Source organism: Triticum aestivum, chromosome 5B (genome assembly GCF_018294505.1).
Source record: "Triticum aestivum cultivar Chinese Spring chromosome 5B, IWGSC CS RefSeq v2.1, whole genome shotgun sequence".
In the NCBI taxonomy this organism is placed as follows: Eukaryota; Viridiplantae; Streptophyta; class Magnoliopsida; order Poales; family Poaceae; genus Triticum; species Triticum aestivum.
In genome coordinates this window covers 261,702,428-261,728,932 of record NC_057807.1, presented here as the reverse complement: position 1 = coordinate 261,728,932, position 26,505 = coordinate 261,702,428, and the positions used below count along the sequence as shown (strand labels likewise).

The 26,505-nt window shown below is 43.5% G+C and overlaps 1 long non-coding RNA gene across 2 annotated transcripts; it reads left to right on the top strand.

The window, feature by feature from the left end:
* Window positions 1–6,177: 6,177 nt before the first annotated feature.
* LOC123111273 (uncharacterized) lies at window positions 6,178–8,808 on the top strand. 2 transcript variants are annotated; one of them, XR_006454344.1, is made up of 4 exons: window positions 6,178–6,432; window positions 6,570–6,729; window positions 7,814–7,951; window positions 8,477–8,808. It is a non-coding gene; the product is annotated as an uncharacterized lncRNA (long non-coding RNA). The 2 variants fall into 2 exon arrangements; XR_006454345.1 differs by having other exon boundaries at window positions 6,178–6,729.
* Window positions 8,809–26,505: the final 17,697 nt, after the last annotated feature.

Below are 26,505 nucleotides of genomic sequence, written 5' to 3'. Positions count from 1 at the left end.
CGTGTCATGATTGACTGTGAGCTTATAAGTCTTCATCAGAAAATTTACAAGAGTCACCGCTGGGTTAAGCGTTAATTCGCTGCTATACAAGCCAATATGACTATGACGCATCATGTAGTGCGCAAAAACCGCTACTACCTTCATGAGATATTCGACAGATCATGGGCCATACTCTCGCACCTCAAAACAGATGAAGAACTTGCAGCTGGAGAATTTCAAATGAACTTTGACTGGGATGAACCGCCAAGGAAGAAGTACAAGAAAACACAAGTTCCTCCTCCGATAACAAGTTCAGAGTCTTCATCACGCTCCACGGATGAATTTGATGTTGGGGAATGTAGCAGAAATTCAAAATTTTCTACACATCACCAAGATCATTCTATGGAGATTCTAGCAACAAGAGAGAGAGAGAGGATGAGCATCTTCATACCTTTGAAGATCGCTAAGCGGAAGCATCACTAGAACGCAGATGAGGGAGTCGTACTTGTGGCGATTCAAATCGCGGAAGATCCGATCTAACACCGAATGGACGGCGCCTCCGTGTTCAACACACGTACAGCCCGGGGACATCTCATTGATCCAGCAAGGGGAGAGGAGAAGTTGCGGGAGAGCTCCGGCAGGACGAGGCGTGGTGGTGGAGCTTGCAGCTCTCCGGCAGGGCTTCGCCAAGCACTACGGAGGAGGAGATGGAGTTGGGGAGGGGAAGGGCTGGGCCAGGGGAAGCGTATGGAAGCACTCCCACCTCCCCTCTATTTATAGGTGGATGGGGAGAGGGGGCCGGCCCCCTTAGATCTCATCTAAGGGGGGGGCAAAGGGGGGACTTGCCCCCCAAGTTGGTGGGAGGCGCCCCCACCCCCTAGGGTTTTCAACCCTAGCGCCTTGGGCCCTTGGGGGGCACACCAGCCCACCAGGGGGCTGGTTCCCACCCTTGTTCAGCCCATTTAGTCCCCCGTGGCAGGTGGACCCACCTAGTGGACCCCCGGATACTTTCTGGTGGTCCCGGTACAATACCGGTATACCCCGAAATTATTCCGGTGACTGAAACTGGACTTCCCTTATATAAATCTTTACCTCCGGACCATTCCGAAACTCCTCATGACATCCGGGGTCTCATCCGGGACTCCAAAAAACATTAGGTAACTGCATACTAATTCCCATATCAACTCTAGCATCACCAAACCTTAAGTGTGTAGACCCTACGGGTTCGGGAATCATGAAGACATGACCGAGACAGCTCTTCGGCCAATAATCAACAGCGGGATCTGGATACCCATGTTGGCTCCCACATGTTCCACGATGATCTCATCGGATGAACCACAATGTCAGGGATTCAAGTAATCCCGTATACAATTCCCTTTGTTAATCGGTACGTTACTTGCCCGAGATTCGATCGTCGGTATCCCAGTACCTCGTTCAATCTCGTTACCGGCAAGTCACTTTATTCATTCCATAATGCATGATCCCGTGACTAACTACTTAGTCATATTGAGCTCATTATGGTGATGCATTACCGAATGGGCCCAGAGATACCTCTCCATCATACGGAGTGACAAATCCCAGTCTCGATTCGTGCCAACCCAACAAACACTTTTGGAGATGCCTGTAGTGTACCTTTATAGCCACCCAGTTACGTTGTGACGTTTGGCACAACCAAAGCATTCCTACGGTATCTGGGAGTTGCACAATCTCATGGTCTAAGGAAATGATACTTGACATATAGAAAAGCTTTAGCAAATGAACTACACGATCTTGTGCTACGCTTAGGATTGGGTCTTGTCCATCACATCATTCTCCTAATGATGTGATCCCGTTATCAATGACATCTAATGTCCATGGTCAGGAAACCATGACCATCTATTGATCAACGAGCTAGTCAACTAGAGGCTCACTAGGGACATGTTGTGGTCTATGTATTCACACATGTATTACGGTTTCCGGTCAATACAATTATAGCATGAACAATAGACAATTATCATGAACATCGAAATATAATAATAACCATTTAATTATTGTCTCTAGGGCATATTGATGTCTACTACACAACCTTCTTCTTGTAGACATTGTTGGGCCTGCAAGTGCAAAGGTTTGTAGGACAGTAGCAAATTTCCCTCAAGTGGATGACCTAAGGTTTATCAATCCGTAGGAGGCATAGGATGAAGATGGTCTCTCTCAAACAACCCTGCAACCAAATAACAAAGAGTCTCTTGTGTCCCCAACACACCCAATACAATGGTAAATTGTATAGGTGCACTAGTTCGGCGAAGAGATGGTGATACAAGTGTAAAATAGATAGTTGATATAGGTTTTTGTAATCTGAAAATATAAAAACAGCAAGGTAACTAAAGGTAAAAGTGAGCGTAAATGGTACAACAATGATAGGAAACAAGGCCTAGTGTTCATACTTTCACTAGTGCAAGTTCTCTCAACAATAATAACATGGATAGATCATATAACAAGCCCTCAACATGCAACAAAGAGTCACTCCAAAGCCACTAATAGCGGAGAACAAACGTAGAGATTATGGTAGGGTACGAAACCACCTCAAAGTTATTCTTTCGGATCAATCTATAAAAGAGTTCATACTAGAATAACACCTTAAGACACAAATCAACCAAAACCCTAATGTCACATAGATACTCCATTGTCACCTCAAGTATCCGTGGGCATGATTATACGATATGCATCACACAATCTCAGATTCATCCAACCAACATAAAAGTACTTCAAAGAGTGCACCAAAGTTTCTATCGGAGAGTCAAGAACGTGTGCCAACCCCTATGCATAGGTTCATGGGCGGAACCCGCAAGTTGGTCACCAAAACATACATCAAGTGGCACATGATATCCCATTGTCACCACAGATAAACACGGCAAGACATACATCAAGTGTTCTCATAAAAGACTCAATCTGATAAGATAACTTCAAAGGGGAAACTCAATTCATCACAAGAGAGTAGAGGGGGAGAAACATCATAAGATCCAACTACAATAGCAAAGCTCAGGATACATCAAGATCGTTCCATAGAGGGAACACGAGAGAGAACACGAGAGAGAGAGAGAGATCGAACACATAGCTACTGGTACATACCCTCAGCCCCGAGGGTGAACTACTCCCTCCTCGTCATGGATAGCGCCGGGATGATGAAGATGGCCACCGGTGATGGGTTCCCCCTCCGGCAGGGTGCTGGAACGGGCTCCCGAGAGGTTTTTGGTGGCTACAGAGGTTTGCGGCGGCGGAACTCCCGATCTATCTTCTGTTCTGGAAGTTTAAGGATACATGGGTATACATGGGTGCATGGAGTACGTCGGTGGAGCTACGGGGGCCCCACGAGGCAGGGGGCGCGCCCTAGGGGAGTGGGCGTGCCCCCCACCCTCGTGAGCACCTCACGTATCTTCTGACGTGGGGTCCAAGTCCATCAGGTGGGTTTCCTTCCAAAAATAACTTCTCCAGTTGATTTCGTTCCGTTTTGACTCCGTCTGATATTCCTTTTCCTCGAAACACTAAAATAGGCATAAAACAACAAATCTGGGCTGGGCCTCCGGTTAATAGGTTAGTCCCAAAAATAATATAAAAGTGGATAATAAAGCCCAATATTGCCCAAAACAGTAGATAAAGTAGCATGGAGCAATCAAAAATTATAGATACGTTGGAGACGTATCAAGCATCCCCAAGCTTAATTCCTGATCGTCCTCGAGTAGGTAAATGATAAAAAAGAATTTTTGATGCGGAGTGATACTTTGGCATAATTTCAACGTAAATCTTCTTAATTGTGGTATGAATATTCAGATCCGAAAGATTCAAGACAAAAGTTCATATTGACACAAAAATAATAATACTTCAAGCATACTAATCAAAGCAATCATGTCTTCTCAAAATAGCATGGCAAAAGAAACTTCATCCCTACAAAATCATATAGTTAGACTATGCTTCATTTTCGTCACACAAAGATGTTCCCAACTTCTATACCCCTGATGACAAGCCAAGCAATTGTTTCATACTTAAATAATCTCAAACTTTTTCAACCTTCACGCAATACATGAGCGTGAGCCATGGATATAGCACTATGGGTGGAATAGAATATAATGATGGGGATTGTGTGGAGAAGACAAAAAAGGAGAAAGTCTCACATTGACGAGGATAATCAACGGGCTATGGAGATGCCCATCAATTGATGTCAACATGAGGAGTAGGGATTGCCATGCAACGGATGCACTAGAGCTTTGAATGCTCAACAAAATAAAACTAGTGGGTGTGCATCCGACTCGCTTGCTCACGAAGACATAGGGCATTTGAGGAAGCCCATCGTCGGAATATACAAGCCAATTTCTATAATGAAAAATTCCCACTAGTATAAAAAGACAACTTATGAGACTCACATGAAGAACAAGGTGCTACTTTGAAGCACAATATATGAGACTCACTACATGAAGAACAAGGTGCTACTTTGAAGCACAAGTGTGGAAAAGAGATAGTAGCATTGCCCTTTTTATTTTCTCTTTTTTTTGGGGCCTTTCTTTTTTTTGGCCTTTCTCTTTTTTTTATTTGGGCAGTGCTCTAATAATGATGATCATCACACTTCTATTGATTACAACATGAGGATTACAACTCGAATCTTAGAACAAGATATGACTCTATATGAATGCCTCCAGCGGTGTACCGGGATGGTGCAATGAATCAAGAGTGACATGTATGAAAAATAATGCATGGTGGCTTTGCCACAAATATGATGTCAACTACATGATCATGCAATGGCAATATGACAAAAGTAATATATGTCATGATGATGATGATGGAAGTTGCATGGCAATATATCTCGGAATGGCTATGGAAATGCCATGATAGGTAGGTATGGTGGCTGTTTTGAGAAAGATATAAGGAGGTTTATGTGTGATAGAGCGTATCGTATCACGGGGTTTGGATGCACCGGCGAAGTTTGCACCAACTCTCAAGGTGAGAAAGGGCAATGCACGGTACCGAAAAGGCTAGCAAAGGCGGAAAGGTGAGAGTGCGTATAATCCATGGACTCAACATTAGTCAAAAGAACTCATATACTTATTGCAAAAATTTAGAAGTCATCAAAAATCAAGTACTACGCGCATGCTCCTAGGGGGATAGATTGGTAGGAAAAGACCATCGCTCGTCCCCGACCGCCACTCATAAGGATGCACAAGCCAGGTACACTTCATGTTTCAAATTTGTTACACAACTTTAACCATATGTGCATGCTACGGGACTTGCTAACTTCAACACAAGCATTCTTTAAATTCATAATCACCCAACTAGCACGACTTTGATATTATCACCTCCATATCTCAAAACAATTATCAAGCATCAAACTTTTCTTAGTATTCAACGCACTCAAAAGAAAGTTTCACATATCTTGAATACCAAGTATATTAATATTAAGCAAACTAGCAAAGTGGCCCGCTCAATGCGCAGGCTAGGATTTTATTAAGTTATAAATGTGAGACCACACTATTTTATCTGTCCAACAATTTTTTATACCAAATATGATGACATTTCAAATATAGTACTCTTGCAAACATAGTTTTGTTTTTGGTACGTTTGGGTTTTCGTCGAAAAGGGGGTACTGATGTGTATGTGTGATCCCTTACATATATACACATTGTGATCCCTTCATCCCTTACTTGCTAATTATGCATGTCATGAGGGGTAGGGTGTGCGTGTGTGTGCGTTCATAGGTGTGAGTGTATGCATATATGTATGTGAGCTTGCGTTTGTACTGATGTTCAAAAAAATTATGCATGTCATGCTAACTGTATTTTTTTGCGAGATATGCTAACTATATTTACATCTTTCTTTTACATTTTTATTATGTTGCTTATATCATGTACAAATCGATAAAACCTACTTCCTATGTTCCTAAATACTCTATAAGTCTTTTTAGAGATTTCAGTATGGACTACATACGAATGTATATAGACATATTTTAGAGTGTAGATTCACTCATTTTGCTCCGTAGATAGTTTATATTGAAATCTCTGAAAAGACTTACATTTAGGAACTGAGGGAGTATGTTGGTAGGTATGTGCTCCCATGATCAGTTGATTTATTTAAGAGACGTGCCCTCGGTAGTATCAACGGTGGCTTATATTTTCACGTCACATAGTTTGCTCTCATAGTGTATAGAACATAATCGGTTTCATAGGCCCACCAGTATGATTGTTCATTTTCCCCATTCTATAGTCTCCCGGACTTCTCCGTTCTCTCCACCCACTCATATTTTCACACAGTGACAATGTTCCTATTGCTCGATCCCCTTTCTGTTTTCCTTATTCTCTCTGCTCACTCAAAACTTTCTGCTCTCCCATCAGCTTGCTCTCTTGTTCGCTGCCTTGAGGTTCCTCGTCCTCACCTCAAGCCACTCCGCAGCTGGTGCTGCCACAGGGACGGCAGCTGGTTTGGCTCCTCGTATGCCTCCTCGTTCTCCTAGCCCTTTGCTGATAAACTACGATGGAGGAGGCGAGATTATCGATCTGCACAGTGTTGTTGCCCGTTGTAATTGGTGTCTGTGTAGTTGATTTGGTCGTGGATTTCATCTCCCGCAGGCCGCATCCCTCTTAGATCCAGCTTGGGTGTGAGGATGGCGGTGAGGTTCTCTTCCCCAAGCGCACAAGCTAGAGCGTTGTTGCTCTTTTCACTCGAGGCAGCTCGGGACACGGTCCTCATCCACCACAGCGACAACAATCTTCGAAGTTCGACCTGCAGGTCCACATTTTTCGTATTCCCAACTCTGTCATATTTCCCCCCTTTTGTTGAGTTACTTGCCCTACATAAACATAAATCCTAATTAGTAGGAGTAAGATATTGTTTCATCTCCGGCAGAAGCATTTTATTTCTCCTTGTGGGAATGGAACAATATTTTTTGCTTTAGCCGCAGTGCATGCATACGTGTTATACTTAGCTATAGATAGAACGAAATGTAACATGTTTTTGTGATTTCATAGAGCAATTAAAATTAGCCACACTCAAAGATATGGAAATGCATGAGCGTCCGAACTTTATAACCACTTGTTTTACGGTAAAATGTGTGAGATATAACTTTACTACATCAAAACCACCGAGTTAATGAAGGTAAATTTTCATGCTTTGAAAGATTTGAGCACATAGATAGCAGAACTGATGTGCAAAGCATAAGCAAGGTACATAATGTTGCTTCCTGTATACTGTAATACCAGTCGTGCATTGTTAAAATTTAGAAATTGAACTGAGAACTGTAATTAAATCAAATGGATGATAACCTGCATAAGGGTGAAACTTTTGTGGAGATTTTCTTACTTCGCATGGATCAAAGGTTCTCCTTTTTGTGTAGCCGCAAAGTCTGGCACATCTCCATTTATGATTGAAGGTTGTCTCTTTTTCTTGTCTTGAAGTTTCATTCTCCTTCCAATCTTGCTATTTTTGTTGATTGTCTCGACTTGCATCAATAAGATAACAATTTAAAATAAGTTTCATCATTAAAGCTAATATCAATTAGAAACCTCCAACGCCTAACTGGAACTGTTGCATTTTGTGTTTTAGTTTGTTGTGATAGCACACACAAAATATTCATCATTAGTAATGGATCACCTTGTTGGATTACATATATGTTTTGTTTTAACCATCTTGGCAGGTTTCTAACCTTCCTTGTTATGTGGCCCCTCTTTTCTTTTCATTGTTGATTTCTGCACATTGGGGAGTGCAAATATAAAGCTACAACTCTCTTTTCAATCCAATGAAATGCAAGCTCTTTTGCGTTTTCTTGAAAAAATCGAATAAAGCTAAAGTGGATGATATTATAATATTATTACAGACAGTGGTGGAGCTAGAGATCGTGCTTTGCTGTGGCGATGGACGACGATAAATATCATGGCGGTGCTCCCGCTGGTCATTGGACATGGGAGTACCCTTCTCGGCCGCTCGACACCTTGACCAACCGCCCCGCTTGATGGTGGGTGTGCTACTATTACAGATTAATGCTCAAGTTTATGAATATTCATTATTTTTGTTACTTTTCACCCTATAAATATATTTTTTGGTTGTACAAGTAAAGGAGATCTATTTTCGAGACCTGTGATTTGCAGAAATCTTTAATGATAAAGAGGAACTTAAGTTTTAATCATCATTTGAATACAAAAATATCGTGATTATTTTTTAGTAGAAGCCGGCCGAAGCAATCTCTACCTGATTAATGAGGAACTTTATTAGACAAAATTACCAAGGTACTCATGCAAAATATTATGGGAACCATTGTCTAATCTACAAACTCCAAGTGATTACCATACTGCACTGCCATGTGCTTCTTAATGGATTTGAGGCCTATGGAAGCCATCCCATAACCCAAAATATAGTAGAGGATCACGCTAGAATAAGATTTTAGTTTAGCACTACCCAGAGTAATTGAGGGTCTCCATTTGTTTTTCATTCTTTTTGTGGGGGGCACAGTGGGTGACATCCTCTCATTATCCATTAATAGGTCTGATCTATAATTTCATGCAAATCGTACATACTGGAGGTGATCTAGCTGCTCAACGGAGCCGACTGGTGCCCAATGCCGAAGTGCCACTGGTTGGAGGAAGTTGACCTCAAAGTGTTGTTCACTGGAGGAAGATGATGTACAAGGTTGTTCGGATGCCGAGAGATTTTATATATGCATGCGACCATGAGATTTTGGTCCTATCTAGAGATATTCTGTTAGGAGAAATCCAATATCTTCAAATTTCTGAGAGTTTGGATTTGTTTGGAGAGATGTCATCTTTGTACAGTTTTTTTGTGGGAAGGATCTTCAGAGTTTGGTCATGTTTTTTACCCTGTACGCCCCATTTTTTATTATATGGGATGGTCTGGCAGCTCGTGGGATGGTGCTGGCCTGTTTTTTTAGTTAATGGTCCAGCCTATCATGAGTTTGTGTATAGGTCCAACCTGTTATGGTCTCACGTCCTGACGTCCGAGAAATCTGACCCTACTTGTAACATTTTTTTTATTATGGATCCAATTTGTTATGATCTCACATTACGGGGTCACCTGATTTATGAAGATCTTCTCACGTTACGGGGCCACTTGGTTTATGAAGATCTAACGGTCGCACATTGTTGATTGAAAATAGGTACATGTAATTAAAGGTCGGATGTTTTTAATTATTGTGGGATTTTAAAGCTAATTATCTTTATTTTGGTTAACCCGTCAAGTACTTTTTATATATAAATAGATTACCATGCTATTAACAACTCTCAAAATAATATAAGTGAAGCATGAGAGTTCATCTATTTCTTAAAAATAAAACTACCACCATGCTCTAAAAGATATAAGTGAAGTACTAGAGCAATAACAAAAACTACTCCGAAAGATATAAGTGAAGATCAATGAGTAGTCGAATAATTATGAAACTATGTGAAGACTCTCCCATTTAATAATTTCATATCTTGATATTTTATTCAAACAGCAAGCAAAGCTAAAGAAAATGACATTGCAAGGATAGCACAACTCATGTGAAGAAGCAAACACTTAGGCTCAACCGATCATAACCTATAGTTGTTGAAGAAGAAAGGTGGGATGCCTACCGGGGCATACCCAAGCTTAGATGCTTGAGACTTCTTGAAATATTATCTTGGGGTGCCTTGGGCGTCCCCAAGCTTGAGCTTTTGTGTCTCCTTAATTCCTCTCATATCATGGTTTCTCTTTTTATCAAAAGCTTCATTCACAACAAACTCAACAAGAACTCGTGTGATAGGTTAGTATAAACCAATGCAAAACCTTATAATTTTCTACTGTACCAAATCACTAAAATTATTATTCAACATTGAATATTAAATGCCTTTGCATATTCAATACTCCTATCCTCAAATAGAATCATTAAACAAGTAAACATATGCAAACAATGCAAACATAACAGCAATCTGCCAAAACAGTATAGTCTGTAAAGAATGCAAGAGTATCAATACTTCCCTAACTCCAAAAATTATGAACTAAAATTCCCACTGTAAGAAATTTATCAGAGCTCATCATGCCAAAAATTTCAACATTATATCATGCTCTGACTTTTCTAGGGAATTTTTGCAACAGCGGTAAACTTTCTGTTTTCAAACAGCAACATGTATACTAGCAAAATAAGCATGGCAAAGGCTATCCTTGACTTTTATTTGAAACTAAAGATGCAAAACATTATTCTAACTAACAGAAAGCAAAAACTAACAAAAGGAAATGACGCTCCAAGCAAAACGCATATCATGTGGTGAATAAAAATATAGCTCTAAGTAAAGTTACCGATGAACGAAAACGAAAGAGGGGATGCCTTCCGGGGCATCCCAAAGCTTAGGCTCTTGGTTATCCTTGAATATTACCTTGAGGTGCCTTGGGCATCCCCAAGCTTAGGCTCTTGCCACTCCTTATTCCATAGTCCATCGAATATTTACCCAAAACTTGAAATCTCCACAACACAAAACTCAACAGAAAACTCGTAAGCTCCGTTAGTATAAGAAAATAAAACAACCACTTAGGTACTGTAATGAAATTATTCTAAATTCATATTGGTGTAATATCTACTGTATTCCAACTTATCTATGGTTCATACCCTCCGATACTACTCATAGATTCATCAAAATAAGCAAACAAAACATAGAAAACAGAATCTGTCAAAAACAGAACAGTCTGTAGTAATCGGTATCAAACGTATACTTCTGGAACTACAAAAATTCTACCAAATTAGGAAATCCTAAGTAATTTATGTACCAATCCATATAAAAAAGAATCAGGTCAGAAGCACGTTCCTGTGAATTAACAAAACTAAATTACTGGTTGCAGAAGTTTCTGATTTTTAGCAGGATCAACACAACTATCACCGTAAGCTATCCTATAGGTCTTACTTGGCACTTTATTGAAACAAAAGCTATAAAACATGATTACTACAGTAGCATAATCATGTGAACACACAAAAACAGTAAGGGTAAATATTGGGTTGTCTCCCAACAAGCGCTTTTCTTTAATGCCTTTCTAGCTAGGCATGATGATGACAATGGTGCTCACATAAAGAGATAAGAATTGAAACATAAAGAGAGCATCATAAAGAATATGACTAGCACATTTAAGTCTAACCCACTTCCTATGCATAGGGACTTTGTGAGCAAACAACTTATGGAAACAATAATCAACAAACATAGGAAGGTAAAACAAGCATAACTTCAAAATTTTAAGCACATAGAAAGGAAACTTGACATTATTGCAATTCCTACAAGCATATATTCCTCCCTCATAATAATTTTCAGTAGCATCATGAACGAATTCAACAATATAACCAGCACCTAAAGCATTCTTTTCATGATCTACTAGCATAGAAAATTTACTACTCTCCACATAAGCAAACTTCTTCTTTATGGCATACGTATCATCACAATAATCATCATAGATAGGAGGCATGCTTTCATCATAGTAAATTTGCTCATCAAAGCTTGGGGGACAAAAAATATCATCTTCATCAAACATAGCTTCCCCAAACTTGTGGCTTTGCATATCATTAGCATCATGGATATTCAAGGAATTCATACTAACAACATTGCAATCATGCTCATCATTCAAATATTTAGTGCCAAACAATTTAGAGATTTCTTCTTCTAGCACTTGAGCACAATTATCCTTTCCATCATACTCACGAAAGATATTAAAAAGACGAAGCGTATGAGACAAACTTAACTCCATTTTTTGTAATTTTATTTTGTAGACAAACTAGTGCTAAAACAAGAAACAAAAAGATTCGATTGCAAGATCTAAATATATACCTTCAAGCACTCACCTCCTCGGCAACGGCGCCAGAAAAGAGCTTAGTTGACGGGGTGTGAGTGAGTGCCCTTTACCTAGCCTCCCCGGCAACGGCGCCAGAGAAGAGCTTGATGTCTACTACACAAACTTCTTCTTGTAGACGTTGTTGGGCTTGCAAGTCCACAGGTTTGTAGGACAGTAGCAAATTTCCCTCAAGTGGATGACCTAAGGTTTATCAATCCGTAGGAGGCGTAGGATGAAGATGGTCTCTCTCAAACAACCCTGCAACCAAATAACAAAGAGTCTCTTGTGTCCCCAACACACCCAATACAATGGTAAATTGTATAGGTGCACTAATTCGGTGAAGAGATGGTGATACAAGTACAAAATAGATAGTAGATATAGGTTTTTGTAATCTGAAAATATAAAAACAGCAAGGTAACTAAAGGTAAAAGTGAGCGTAAACGGTATTGCAATGATAGGAAACAAGGCCTAGGGTTCATACTTTCACTAGTGCAAGTTCTCTCAACAATAATAACATAGATAGATCATATAACAAGCCCTCAACATGCAACAAAGAGTCACTCCAAAGCCACTAATAGCGGAGAACAAACGTAGAGATTATGGTAGGGTAAGAAACCACCTCAAAGTTATTCTTTTGGATCAATCTATAAAAGAGTTTGTACTAGAATAACACCTTAAGACAGAAATCAACCAAAACCCTAATGTCACCTAGATACTCCATTGTCACCTCAAGTATCCGTGGGCATGATTATACGATATGCATCACACAATCTCAGATTCATCCAACCAACATAAAAGTACTTCAAAGAGTGCCCCAAAGTTTCTATCGGAGAGTCAAGAACGTGTGCCAACCCCTATGCATAGGTTCATGGGCGGAACCCGCAAGTTGGTCACCAAAAGATACATCAAGTGGCACATGATATCCCATTGTCACCATAGATAAACACAGCAAGACATACATCAAGTGTTCTCATAAAAGACTCAATCCGATAAGATAACTTCAAAGGGGAAACTCAATTCATCACAAGAGAGTAGAGGGGAGAAACATCATAAGATCCAACTACAATAGCAAAGCTCGGGATACATCAAGATCGTGCCATAGAGGGAACACGAGAGAGAGAGAGAGAGAGAGAGAGAGAGAGAGAGAGAGAGAGATCAAACACATAGCTACCGGTACATACCCTCAGTCCCGAGGGTGAACTACTCCCTCCTCGTCATGGATAGCGCCGGGATGATGAAGATGGCCACCGGTGATGGGTTCCCCCTCCGGCAGGGTGCCGGAACGGGCTCCCGAGAGGTTTTTGGTGGCTACGGAGGCTTGCGGCGGCGGAACTCCCGACCTATCTTCTGTTCTAGAAGTTTACGGATACATGGGTATATATGGGTGCAGGGAGTACGTCGGTGGAGCTACGGGGGCCCCACGAGGCAGGGGGCGCGCCATAGGGGGGTTGGCGCGCCCCCCACCCTTGTGAGCACCTCCCGTATCTTCTGATGTGGGGTCCAAGTCCATCAGGTGGGTTTCCTTCCAAAAATAACTTCTCCAGTTGATTTCGTTCCGTTTTGACTCCGTCTGATATTCCTTTTCCTCGAAACACTGAAATAGGCATAAAACAACAAATCTGGGTTGGGCCTCCGGTTAATAGGTTAGTCCCAAAAATAATATAAAAGTGGATAATAAAGCCTAATATTGCCCAAAACAGTAGATAAAGTAGCATGGAGCAATCAAAAATTATAGATATGTTGGAGACGTATCACATATTTCCAACAGTCTCCCAGTTGCACTAGAGTCAATAATCTTGTTACATTGTGATGAATCAAACACCCATAGAGTTCTGGTGTTGATCATGTTCTGCTCGTGGAAGAGGTTTAGTCAACGGATCTCCGACATTCAGATCCGTATGTACTTTACAAATATCTATGTCTCCATCTTGAACATTTTCACAAATGGAGTTGAAGCGACGCTTGATATGCCTGGTCTTGTTGTGAAACCTGGGCTCCTTGGCAAGGGCAATAGCACCAGTGTTGTCACAGAAGAGAGTCATCGGGCCCGACGAATTGGGAATAACTCCTAGGTCGGTAATGAACTCCTTCATCCATATTGCTTCATGTGCTGTCTCCGAGGCTACCATGTACTCCGCTTCACATGTAGATCCCGCTGAGGGAGTCCTGGATTAGGGGGTATCCGGACAGCCACACTATATACTTCGTCCGGACTATTGGAGCGTGAAGGTACAAGACTCAAGACTCTGTCCCGTGTCCGGATGGGACTCTCCTTTGCGTGGAAGACAAGCTTGGTGATCTGGATATTATATTTCTTTCCTTGTAACCGACTCCATGTAAACCCTAGCCCTCTCCGTGTCTATATAAACCGGAGAGGTTGGTCCTTAGAAGGCCGATCACAATTACAATCATAATCATCATAGGCTAGCTCTTAGGGTTTGGCCTCTACGATCTCGTGGTAGATATACTCTTGTACTACTCATATCGTCAATATTAATCAAGCAGGAAGTAGGGTTTTACCTCCATCGAGAGGGCCCGAACCTAGGTAAACATTGTGTCCCTTGCTTCTTGTTACCATCAGCCTAAGATGCACAGATCGGGACCCCCTACCCGAGATCTGCCAGTTTTGACACCGACATTGGTGCTTTCATTGAGAGTTCCTCTGTGTCGCCGCTAAAAGGATTGATGGCGCCTTCAATCATCGACAACACGGTCCAGGGCGAGATTTTTCTCCCTGGACTGATCTTCATGTTCGGCGGCTTCGCACTGCGGGCTAATTCGCTTGGTCATCTAGAGCAGATCGACAGCTACGCCCCTGGCCACCAGATCAGGTTTGGAAACTTGGACTACACGGCGGACATTCGTGGAGACTTGATCTTCGACGGATTCGGGCATGTGCCAGGAGCACCGGACAGTCACGATGAGCACGGCTAAGACCTGCTGTCGGACAATGCTCGGGATATCACCCCTGCAGTAGCCCCGGACCTAAATCCGGGGCAGGCTGCGTTGCCTAAGGATGGAGGGATGGACCCCGCCCCGCAGGCCGCATACTCATCGGCGGTGGAGCCGAACACAGGTCTCACCTCTGTGGAAGCCTGTAACTTCGGACCCCCGGACTCGTATCCGGTTGTTGGTTCCAGTCCGCGCACTCCCGAGCCAGCTGAGCTAGGTTGGGCCCCGGTAATGGAGTTTACCGCTGCGGATATCTTCCAGCACTCGCCCTTTGGCGACATGCTGAACTCATTAAAATCTCTCTCTTTGACAGGAGACTCTTGGCCGAACTACGTCCGGCTCGAGTGGGAAGCTGTCACACCCTGATTTTCATGGCACAACACTTAAGGTGATAGATCATGATAAAATGTGGTTTGACAAAAACTTTTGCATTATTTGACTTTTTATTTTGAGTTGGTTTTCTCTCTGTGTTTTTCAAGTGCTCTTTAAAGTCAACACAACTCCACCTTCTATACTTCATTTCCCTGATCCAAAACTTCTGCCCAATGATCATACCATGTGTATAGTACAATATAGAATTTTCTTACAAAAATAATTTGGCCAAAAAGTATTTTCAAAAATTAGTTTTTCCAAAAACCCCTGAATTGAGGTTTGCACTACAAGTACTTGATTTGGGGTATGAAAAATATTTCAAAAGGTATATTTGAAACCTATTAGATATAGGATTCCCCTAAAACACAAAAATATAATTTTAAAAGTTATTTTCCTATTTTATTTAAAAGCTTTTTCTTAATGCCAGAAATGGTCTTTAATAGGGAAAAATCATTTTAATGCTTTAAAAATATTTTTGAAAATTTAGGGAAACTCAGTGGACATATATTATCCATATATAAGAGTTTCAACACATGGTCATGTTCAAAATATTGGTCAAACCCCTCAAAAACCCTTTTTGGATATTTCAAGCTTTTGAAATATTTACAAAGGAAATATTCTCTAAAAATTCCAAGAAAATTCTAGCATGTCACATATGACATGTTGGATGATCTTGACAAGTATCATATCATGGAGAATAGTATAACCCCATGAAATCCCCTCAAAACCATTTCTGTCCATTTTGAAGTTTGAGCAACTTTACATTGCCAAACATGTCCAAATGCTCTCAAATCTTGTGAACATGCTCAAATGGTCTAATCATTCATCTAGACCAAATAGCACAAGTTGGAGAAAATGTTGTATTGATCAAAGTGCCCCAAAACCCTCTCTGACCAAAATCTAATTTGGACAACTTTGTACTACCAACTTTCTCTCCTTGACCCCAACTTTGGTGAGCATATTCACATGACCAAATGAGGCCACTACACCAAGTGGTGCATCAAGGAGAAGTGATTTGCTCAACTAGATCTACACAAGTTCATTTCTGCTAATTTCTAGGGTTTACAAAAGTTGCATTGGCAACTTTGCCCAAATGGACTCAACCTTGGTGGAAACTATCATTATCTCATGCCATTTGACCCTGTCAAGCCTCATGACAAGAGGAGTTCATCTTCTTTCCCAAACCAGCAACAAACACCTTCTACCATTTTACTAAAACCCCTGTTTTGACCACTTCCACTCTTCTCCATGGCCCCAACTTTTTACCACACCTCCTCCTAACCTCCCTCTACCTCTGGCATTCAGCTCAAGTCAATGCTTATTGATCAAGGGGATGAAACCACCTCATTTACCCCCCTGGACAGCCCCTCTCTCCCTCTTCTTCTACCTCTCTCCTCTCCTACTGGCTATCTAGGGCATCCAATGCCCCTCCCCACTTCTTTACTTCCCCCTAGAGCCCCCAGACACTAGAGGCCAAGCCCAGAGTGCTAGAAAAATGGCCATGCCGGCCATATGCACGCTCTGGAGCACGCTACAATGCACTCCCGCACTGTAGCCGCCCCCTGCCAACCACCTCCGGCCACCTCGGGCCTCCCCAGTGCGCCCGACGATGCGCCTCGGCGTCCGCAGCATGCTAAGCCCTGGTCCCCCTCTTCCTTCTCCCTCCTACGGCCTCCCTCACACGCGCGCCATGGCTGCCCGAGAGCTCCAATGAGCGGCCTCACACGCGCGCAGCCTCTGGCCCTCCCCCGCTCACTCTCTTCATTCACCTTGTTGTAGACCTCATCCACGAACGGCCTAGACTCACCCTCGTGTGCCCACACGGCCTCTGGTCTCGCCTGTGACCTCGCCGGCGCACGAGTCTACGGTGGACCGGCGCCCGGCTATAAAAGCTCGCCCCAGGTCTCTCTCTTGGCATCCACCTCCTTCTCACACCCCCAAGCACACGCCCGCACCACCCAATCAACCTCAGAAAGCTTCTATGCTCGGGATCAACAGGAGCTCCGCCGCCTCGGTCGACCGTTGATCTCGCGGTACAGTCCCTCTCCGCCCCCGCTCTTGCTCGATCTGGAACCACCAGACCTCACTGACCCATTCCCCTCTTTCTCCCGCTCCCATTGCAGCTCGAAACGAGCTAACCAGGCTCCTCCTGAGGCCCTTCCGCCAGCTTCCTCATCGCCGGCGAACCTCTGCACTCCGGCGACCGCCTCCACCTCCACCCGAACGGCGACTCCGCCCTGAGCACACCGGTGCCCTCGGATCGCCTCACCATCGACCACAGCGACGCTAGTGAGCTCGCCTCCCTCTCTGGCCCGAGGTTGAAGACGACGGCCGTGGGGCCCGTCAGTCAGCCTCACATACTGACGGGTGGGCCCCACCCGTCAGGTTCAAAACGCACGCACACGCGAACCGTTTCGCTGCGACGGCTGAAGGCGTATTTTGCCTTTACGCCTTCGACGTGGCAGCCTCGCGCGGGCTGAATCCCCCCTGGGCCTGCTGCACTGTGGCCTTTCTAGCCCAGTGGCACAGTGCCATTTTTCCTTTTCTTTTTCTGTCACTTTTCCAAATATTCCACAGGATTAAATATTCATCCAAATGCAATAATTCCAACTCCCATATTTTTCTAAAAATCCCACCTATTTAATGGTGTAATTTTCATAAATATCCATCAAACTTTTCTGCACTATTCAAATTTAAATTCAAATTTGAGCATTTAAATCTTCCTTTGAAAATCTATATCCACTGTTCCTTAACTCCAAATCCAAAACTAGGAATTTTTCCCATTCTTAGATTTCCCCCTAGTATTTATCAAAAATAAGTTGACATTTTTCTAAGCACTTTGATTTTTCTGTTTTACTATTACCTTATTTTCCCGTCATTTCTTTTTCGACGAATAGATCCCGTATTTGACGAAGTAGTTGGATAAGAAGGAGGAGAAGGACTTGAAGACTTTGAAGACCAAGGCAAGCAGCCCTTTGACCATGTCTATGAAACCCTTTTTATGCATGTCATATAGCACCATGTTGTTGTTGCAACGGAATCATGATGAGGTGGTATCCACTTTGATGGTTGCCACCGTACTTCCTCGTGTACCGAGGCAAGTGTGTGTGTTGTTTTCGAAAACGGATTAGATTTAAGATTTGATGACTGTCCCAACCTTACATGCGCAACCACTCTACCCTTATATGGGAAAGGGCATTATTGATTTCCTAGGTCGGTACTAGCTTTGAGCCCGCATTACTAGTGACGAGGGAGAGTTGGTGCTCTCTCTCGGGACGGGGTTGTGCCAGGTAGGGCGGCCATGACTGTCTTTACAGGGCACCGGATACACCGTTGTGTCTCCTCTCGGATGTTACGATCTCGAGTGAGTCTCGTATGATGTACATCGTGAGGATACGGAACAACGAGTGGACTCCTTGTTAGTGTCGTCTAGGGAAAGATAGTGATCGGGTGCTTACCCCGGGTACTTGAGGTATCGCGGGTCGTGGATGACATGGAAGTTCCCCGGATCTTGTGGGTAAAGTGTGCAACCTCTGCAGAGTGTAAAACTATTCGAATAGCCGTGTCCACGGTCAAGGATAGTTGGGCGGTGCTGCTTAAACTATGTCCAGAGTTTTACAACCGTGTGTGTGAGCTGATAAAACTACTTGGGTCAAGTCAAAGGACTTGACATGATTGAGTTGGGTTGGTGCCCACTCTATTTATGTTGATATCTGTAACCTGTCCTCATGGTTACTTGAATTCTCCTGATGCATGTCTTACAAGTTGTTGAACATGTCATTGCACTCAAAACTAGCTTTCTACAAAATTTACCTATATCATGTATTGTTACATCTTGGACCAAAACATGGGTTGCTTGCGAGTACATTCAAAGTACTCATTGGCTTGCCACTGGTTATTTAATTGACCAGGCATAGAAGAACCGGAGTTCGAAGAAGAGTTCTTTGGAGACGAACATGCGAACTAGGACGTTTCCCAGTCAAAATGCCTGTAGGGTTAAGACAGATGGCATGGGTCCTACTTATCAACGAAGATTTCTGCTGCTTGTGTTTCATTTGATGTTCAGCCCTTAAGGCTTATCAATGTAAGACTTGACCATAATGGTCATAATTTGTGTAAGACGGTATGTATGGTTGTAAGACTCTTGTTATTCAGCTTCTGTGTGTTCAGTGAGCATTGATCTCTGGGATCACTGTACACGTGCATTCGGTGATCTCGACTTATGAGTCGAGGTCCCCACAGAAGCAGGCGACGAAGGAATTCATTTCCCACCCACCACCCACTTCATTGCCACGGTTGATGATTTAACCGACGTGCTTGACTTCGACTCCGAAGGCATCGACGGTATGGACGACGATGCAGGAGAAGATTCAGAATCTCTGGGGCGCTGGACTACTACCTCGTCACACAATATATACATGGTGGATACGCCCAAGGAGGACGATGGCGACAATCCGAAAGATAATACCCCCAGGAAAAAGCCAAAACGACGGCGCAGACGCCGCTCAAAGTCCAGCAACAGTAAAAATAGCGACAAGAGCGCCAGAAGGATCGACACACCAGTCAACTCCGAAGGCAACAACGACCACATGGACCCAGCGATGGAGCAGGACGAGCTAGGTCACGCCGAACCCAGTTCGGAACAGACGCCCGATCACAATGATCCCGGGGGATGAGTTCATCAAACCGCCCCAGGACAAGAACACAGTCCGGACGATGATGCATTCATCATACCAGAAACACACGTGGAACGAGATAACCTCCACACAAGGCTTATGGCCACAGTGAGAAGTCTAAAGAAGCAGAAGCAACGGCTCAAAGCCGCACAAGAAACGCTCAATCGCAGATGGAATAAAGTGCTAGACACTGAAGAAAGATACGGCAATGATCGCCATACAAAGAGCTATCCAAAACGCAATCTACTGCCAGAATTCGACAACGAGGCCGTTCCACCAAAGAATAACATGACCAGGAGGCCAGACGTACCGCTTCATAACCGCAACAGAGCGGCTACCGACACCGCGCACGATCTACGTGAGCACCTGGATAAGAAAGCCGGCGCGGCCAGGTCCATCTAAGGATCTAAAGGACACACCCCAGCGAGGGACTATGGTCACCAAAACGACCATACCAACCAAATACCAGTTCAGAATAAACACCGGACACAACAACAGCCGACGGCATGCCACAGCACGTCCAGATACAGAGGGGCTGCTCACCCCCTGTGCTTCACCGAAGAAGTACTGGACCATGAATTTCCACAAGGTTTTAAACCTGTGAACAAAGAGGCATACGACGGAACGACAGACCCAGGGGTCTGGATCGAGGATTTTATCCTGCATATTCACATGGCTCGTGGGGATGACCTCCACGCCATCAAATACCTTCCCCTCAAGTTGAAGGGACCAGCTCGACACTGGTTGAAGAGCCTCCCCGAAAATTCAATTGGGAGTTGGGAGGAACTCGATGACGCTTTCAGGGCCAACTTTCAAGGGACTTATGTCCGGCCTCCGGATGCGGACGATTTAAGTCACATAATCCAATAGCCCGGAGAGTCCGCCCGCAAGATTTGGAACAGATTCCTCACTAAGAAGAATCAAATTGTCGATTGTCCGGATGCTGAAGCCTTAGCGGCATTCAAACACAGCATCCGCGACGAGTGGCTCGCCAGACACCTCGGCCAGGAAAAGCCAAGGACAATGGCAGCCTTAACAAGCCTTATGACCCGCTTTTGCGCGGGTGAAGATAGCTGGTTGGCCCGTAAAGGCACCAGCGATACCAGCACATCCGAAATAAGGGATGGCAACGGGAAGCCACGACATAATAAAAATAAACGTCAAAACAAGGAAGAGAGCCCGAACAACACAACTGTAAACGCCGGATTCAGGGGCTCTCGACCTGATCAGCAAAATAAGCCACTTAAAGGCAGTAAAGAGGGACCGTCCGGTCTGAACAGAGTCCTGGACAGACTGTGCCAAATTCATGGCACCCCTGACAAACCTGTGAACCACACGCACAAGGGAAGGGAAACACCAAGTGAATACGAGGATGAACCTCGTCAGCCGAACACTGGGGAACAGAAAAAATTCCCACCAGAGGTTAAAATAGTAAACATGATCCACGCGACTCACACATCCACGAGAAGGCACGAACGCGCGCTCAGAGACGTGTACGATATAGAGCCCATTGTACCCACACCTAACTACTGGATGGCTTGTCCGATCACCTACGATCACACGGACTGCCTAACTAGTATTCGGCGTGGAGGATCAGAGGCCTTGGTACTTGACCCAATAATCGACGGATACCATCTCACCCACGTCCTCATGGACGGCGGCAGCAGTCTCAATTTAATATACGAGGACACTGTCCACAGGATGGGGATAGACCCATCCAGAATTAACCAAGGCAACACCACCTTTGAAGGGGTGATACCAGGCATTGAAGCCTATGGCAGGGGCTCCGTCGTACTGGAGATAACATTCGGCTCCCCAGGCAACTCCAGAAGCGAAGAACTACTCTTCACCATCGCACCCTTCCAAAGCGGCCAACATGCATTGCTTGGAAGAACGGCCGTCGCCCGCTTCAACGCAGTACCACACTATGCCTACCTTACACTCAAGATGCCCGGTCCACGTGGCGTCATCACCGTTAACGGAAAAACAGAGCACTCTTCACGCGCAGAGGAACACGCGACGGCCCCAGCGGTCGGACTATAAGCAGCCTCCAATATCAGAAATTATGACTGGTCATTAAGACTACAGACGCGGTTAGACGAGTCCGGCAGCCCGGATAAAACTGAACCACACTACAAGAAATATGTCAACTTATGACCTTCTGTCAGTGACCCTGGAAGAATTGGTCATAGATTTATGACCATTTGAGACCAATTGGTCAAAAGCTGTTCGAGGGGCTCCAAACCCTAAACCATTGCGACCATTTTGGTCAGAAAGGTCATAATTTCCTTACATGAAATGGTCATAAAGCTAACTGCGCTAGTCCGCTGCCTTATTTCTAGTTGTTAACGACCAATATAGATGGTCATAGCCTTGTAAATTGTGGTGGGTTGCTATGACTAGGCGCCACCTCATCAGTTTTGCCTATGTGTCATGTCCATGTGGCAGTTTTTGCCCTAGGTTGTGAAGCAACCTATATTTCTTTCATTCCCAAAATTCCCAAAAAAATCTCATAAATTCTTTGGGTCATATCTTCGTCAAATATGTAAAAACATTCCTTGCCTAGTTCAAAAATAATTCAAAAATATTCATTTTCCTATTCTGTTCAGAGTAACAGTTTGTGAAGGAAGTACCACTTTGGCATGTCCAAATAGTATCCATTTTCTACAGTGCTTTCCTATGCCCAAATAACCATCCTCCACCAAATTCCAGCTCAATCCATTCATTATTTTGAGCCGAGCTTCAACATTCGTATTTATGTCCAGGGTGGTGGTTTGCAAAGCAAGTACCACCTAGGCTCCTCCTTTTGAGCTGAAAATTTGTGAAAACGGTCTTCTTAGTAACTGATCATCCTCAGCCAAAACTCACGCCCATTAGCCATGTACATTTCCCGTACCGCTAATCAAACACTTGGTTGCTAATTCATGTTTGAGCATCGATTGGTCTCCTCGTGAGAATCTTATGTTGTAATTTTCTTCCTAGCACCAACCTGGGGAGTGCCCAACCTACTAGACATGCCTAGGCCGTCCAGAACACATGGCAACGCCACGGTCACGCGCTGACCACGCGGCGGGCATGCGAGTTTACGCGCTGTAGAGTTGGGGCCCTCGGCCACCGCCCAAACCTCGACGTATTGCCACCAAACCATGTATTTATGATTAAATAGGTCCTTATGTAACTAGAAATGATTTTTGGAAAAAATAAATAGCAAACTATGAGGCAGCTGCAGTTCAAATTTGACCCGCTTCCAACTGAATCGGCAGAAATTTGTCTTTTTCACGAGAGGTGGATCAAAAAAATTTACACCAGACAATTTTGTCAATTGTGCATTAAATATGGCATAGTATTTTATAAAAATGATTTGCTCCAATTTTGCAACAATTATTTGGTAGTTCCTTCACAAAAAAACCTCCTTTCGGGCACTCGAAAAATGGAAAATGGTTTTTTCGTCCAACGAAAATGAAAACTTCCTTAGGCAACATTGTTTGCTATTCCAATATGCACCCTTGTGCACAATATGAGATCATTTGAAGAAACTATGCCATGAATGTGGCCATAAGATTGATCATTTGGCTTGAAAGCCACGAATCTTCACACTTGATAGCTCATTTCTGAGAACATTTTTTTAAAATAATTGCCGTATTACAAGTTTATTATTTTTCCTGGAAACTTGGTCACATATAATGACACAATGCGAAGGTTTTACAATTTTTTGATTTTTTTTTGAAATTTTTATGCCCGTTTCAAAATGCGGTCAAAACGGCGGGCTTGACCGTTCCTAGCTAGTGGTTGAATCTTGGAATTTTTTTGGTGTTTCTATGATTAAATAGATACTTATGTACCTAGAAATGATTTTTGTAAAAAATAAAGAGCAAACTATGAGGCAGCTACAGTTCAAATTTGACCCGTTTCCAGCTGAATCGGCGGCAATTTGTCTTTTCATCAGAGGTGGATCAAAACTTTTTTCACCCAACCATTTTGGTAAATTGTGCATTATATATGGCCTAGTATTTTAGAAAAATGATTTGGTCTAATTTTGCAACAATTATTTGGTAGTTCCTACACAAAAAATCCTCATTTCGGGCACTCGGAAAATGAAAAATGGTTTTTTCGTCCAAAGAAAATGAAAACTTCCTTAGGCAACATTGTTTTCCATTCTAATATGCACCCTTGTGCACAATATGAGATCATTTGAACAAACTATGCCATGAATGTGGCCATAAGATTGATCATTTGGCTTGAAAGCCATTGATCTCCATACTTGATAGCTCGTTTCTGAGAACACTTTTTTAAAATAATTGCCATATTACAAGTTTATTATTTTTCCTGGAAACTTGTCCACATATAATGACACAATGCGAAGGTTTTCCAATTTTTTGATTTTTTTTGAATTTGTTATGCCCGTTTCAAAATGCGGTCAAAACGGCGGGAATGACCGTTCCTAGCTAGTGGTTGAATCTTGGAATTTTGTTGGTGTTTCTATGATTAAATAGATACTTATTTACCTAGAAATGATTTTTGGAAAAAATAAAGAGGAAACTATGAGGCAGCTGCAGTTCAAATTTGACCCGCTTCTAGCTGAATCAACGAGAATTTGTCTTTTTCACCAGAGGTGGATCAAAAATTTTGACACCCAACCATTTTGTCAATTGTACATTAAATACGGCCTAGTATTTTATAAAATTGATTAGGTACAATTTTGTAACAAATATATGGTAGGTCCTTCACAAAAAAAACTCATTTCAGGCACTCAGAAAATGGAAAATGGTTTTTTCGTCCAAAGAAAATGAAAACTTCCTTAGGCAACATTGTTTGCCATTTCAATATGCACCCTTGTGCACAATATGAGATCATTTGAACAAACTATGCCATGAATGTGGCCATAAGATTGTCATTTGGCTTGAAAGCCATTGATCTCCACACGTGATAGCTCGTTTCTGAGAACACTTTCTTAAAATAATTGCCGTATTACAAGTTTGTTATTTTTCCTGGGAACTTGGCCACATATAATGACACAATGCGAAGGTTTCCCAATTTTTTGATTTTATTGAATTTTTTATGCCCGTTTGAAAATGCGGTCAAAACGCCGGGCTTGACCGTTCCTAGCTAGTGGTTGAATCTTGGAAAACTTTTGGTGTTTCTCTGATTAAATAGATACTTATGTACCTAGAAATGATTTTTAGAAAAAATAAATAGCAAACTATGAGGCAGCTGCAGTTCAAATTTGACCTGCTTCCAGCTGAATCGGCGGAAATTTGTCTTTTTCACGAGAGGTGGATCAAAACTTTTTACACCCAACCATTTGGTCAATTGTGAATTAAATATGGCCTAGTATTTTAGAAACTTGATTTGGTCCAATTTTGCAACAATTATTTGGTAGTTCCTTCACAAAAAAACCTCCTTTCGGGCACTCGGAAAATGATTAAAAATAGCTAGAAAGATCAGAAATGCATCCAAATGGGTCCTTATCCATAAAATGTGGTCTAACTCTAGTGAAAATTTTTGTGGTGCCCTTTTGAAAAATATTTTTGATATCTACTTCACAAAATCCCTCTATTTTTAATAGTTCAAAACTATTTTAAACCATTGATTTTCCGAACCAATCAGAACACTTCCCACGGATTGATGACATGGCGTCCATCCATCCATCCATCCCACATACATCCATCCATCTTTCTACAGAAAAAATAAAAAAACAAAACAAAAAGAGATACCCCCCACCCGCAGCCCAAACCCTAGCTCAGATCAATCGCTTCCTCCCATCTCCGCGCCGCCGCCGCCCCCCTCACCTCTCCCCGCACACCACTCCTCTCTCTCCCCCGTGCAGCGAACCCTAGTGTTCCCCGATCCAGATCCCTCCCCTCCCCTCGCCGCCATCCACAGCCGCTCGCCGCCGGCCTCAACCCCTCCCCTGCCTCCGGCCAGATCCACCGCAACCCCCTCCCCGCTGCCTCCTCCTTCCTCTCCAACCTCTCGCTTCGCCGCCCCGCGCCCTAGCCGCCACCCACACCTCCCCTCGCCGCCACCCACCTCTGCCACACCTCCCCTCGCCACCACCCACCTCTGCCACACCTCCCCTCCCCACCTCAGATCCTCGTTCCTTGTTCAGTTCGGCCGAACTAGCCTTATTCTCCTTTTCAAGGAGTTCATACCGGTCAGCGGCATTTTTCAACTCCACAGCCATTTCAGCTATCTTTTCCTCGCTTCGGCGATGAGCAGCCTGTTCGGCTCTCAATTCTTCGGCCGCCTTTAGGGCAGCCGCATTGCTAACCCGAGCTTGTTCCTTGGCCTGGGCAAGTTCCGCCCTTAGGGCTTCCACGGCAGCAGCACCATCTGCAGTTCGAGCATATTGCATTAATATTATGCCGCTCTCATATTTTCCTATACAACATAATAAGGAAGGCAGAGCACATACCTTGTGACTCGTTCAGCCGCTCGTTCACCAGCGTGATATCGGCATCAATAGATCCGATCTGCCTCCTTAGTTCGGCAATTTCAACGGACCGGTCGGCTGCCGGACCCACAGATACCTGCGCATATGTACAGCGCAATCATTACTATATGATCCCCCATTTGCCGCCTAGGGGGGCAACCAGAGTCTCAGGGGCTACTATCCATATGGAGCACACCTAGCGCGTGCCTCACACCCAAAAAATAGTGTATTTTTCACTACATACCTCAAAGCCTCTAAGCAGGCTCGTAAATGCTTCATTCAAACCGCTTGTGGCAG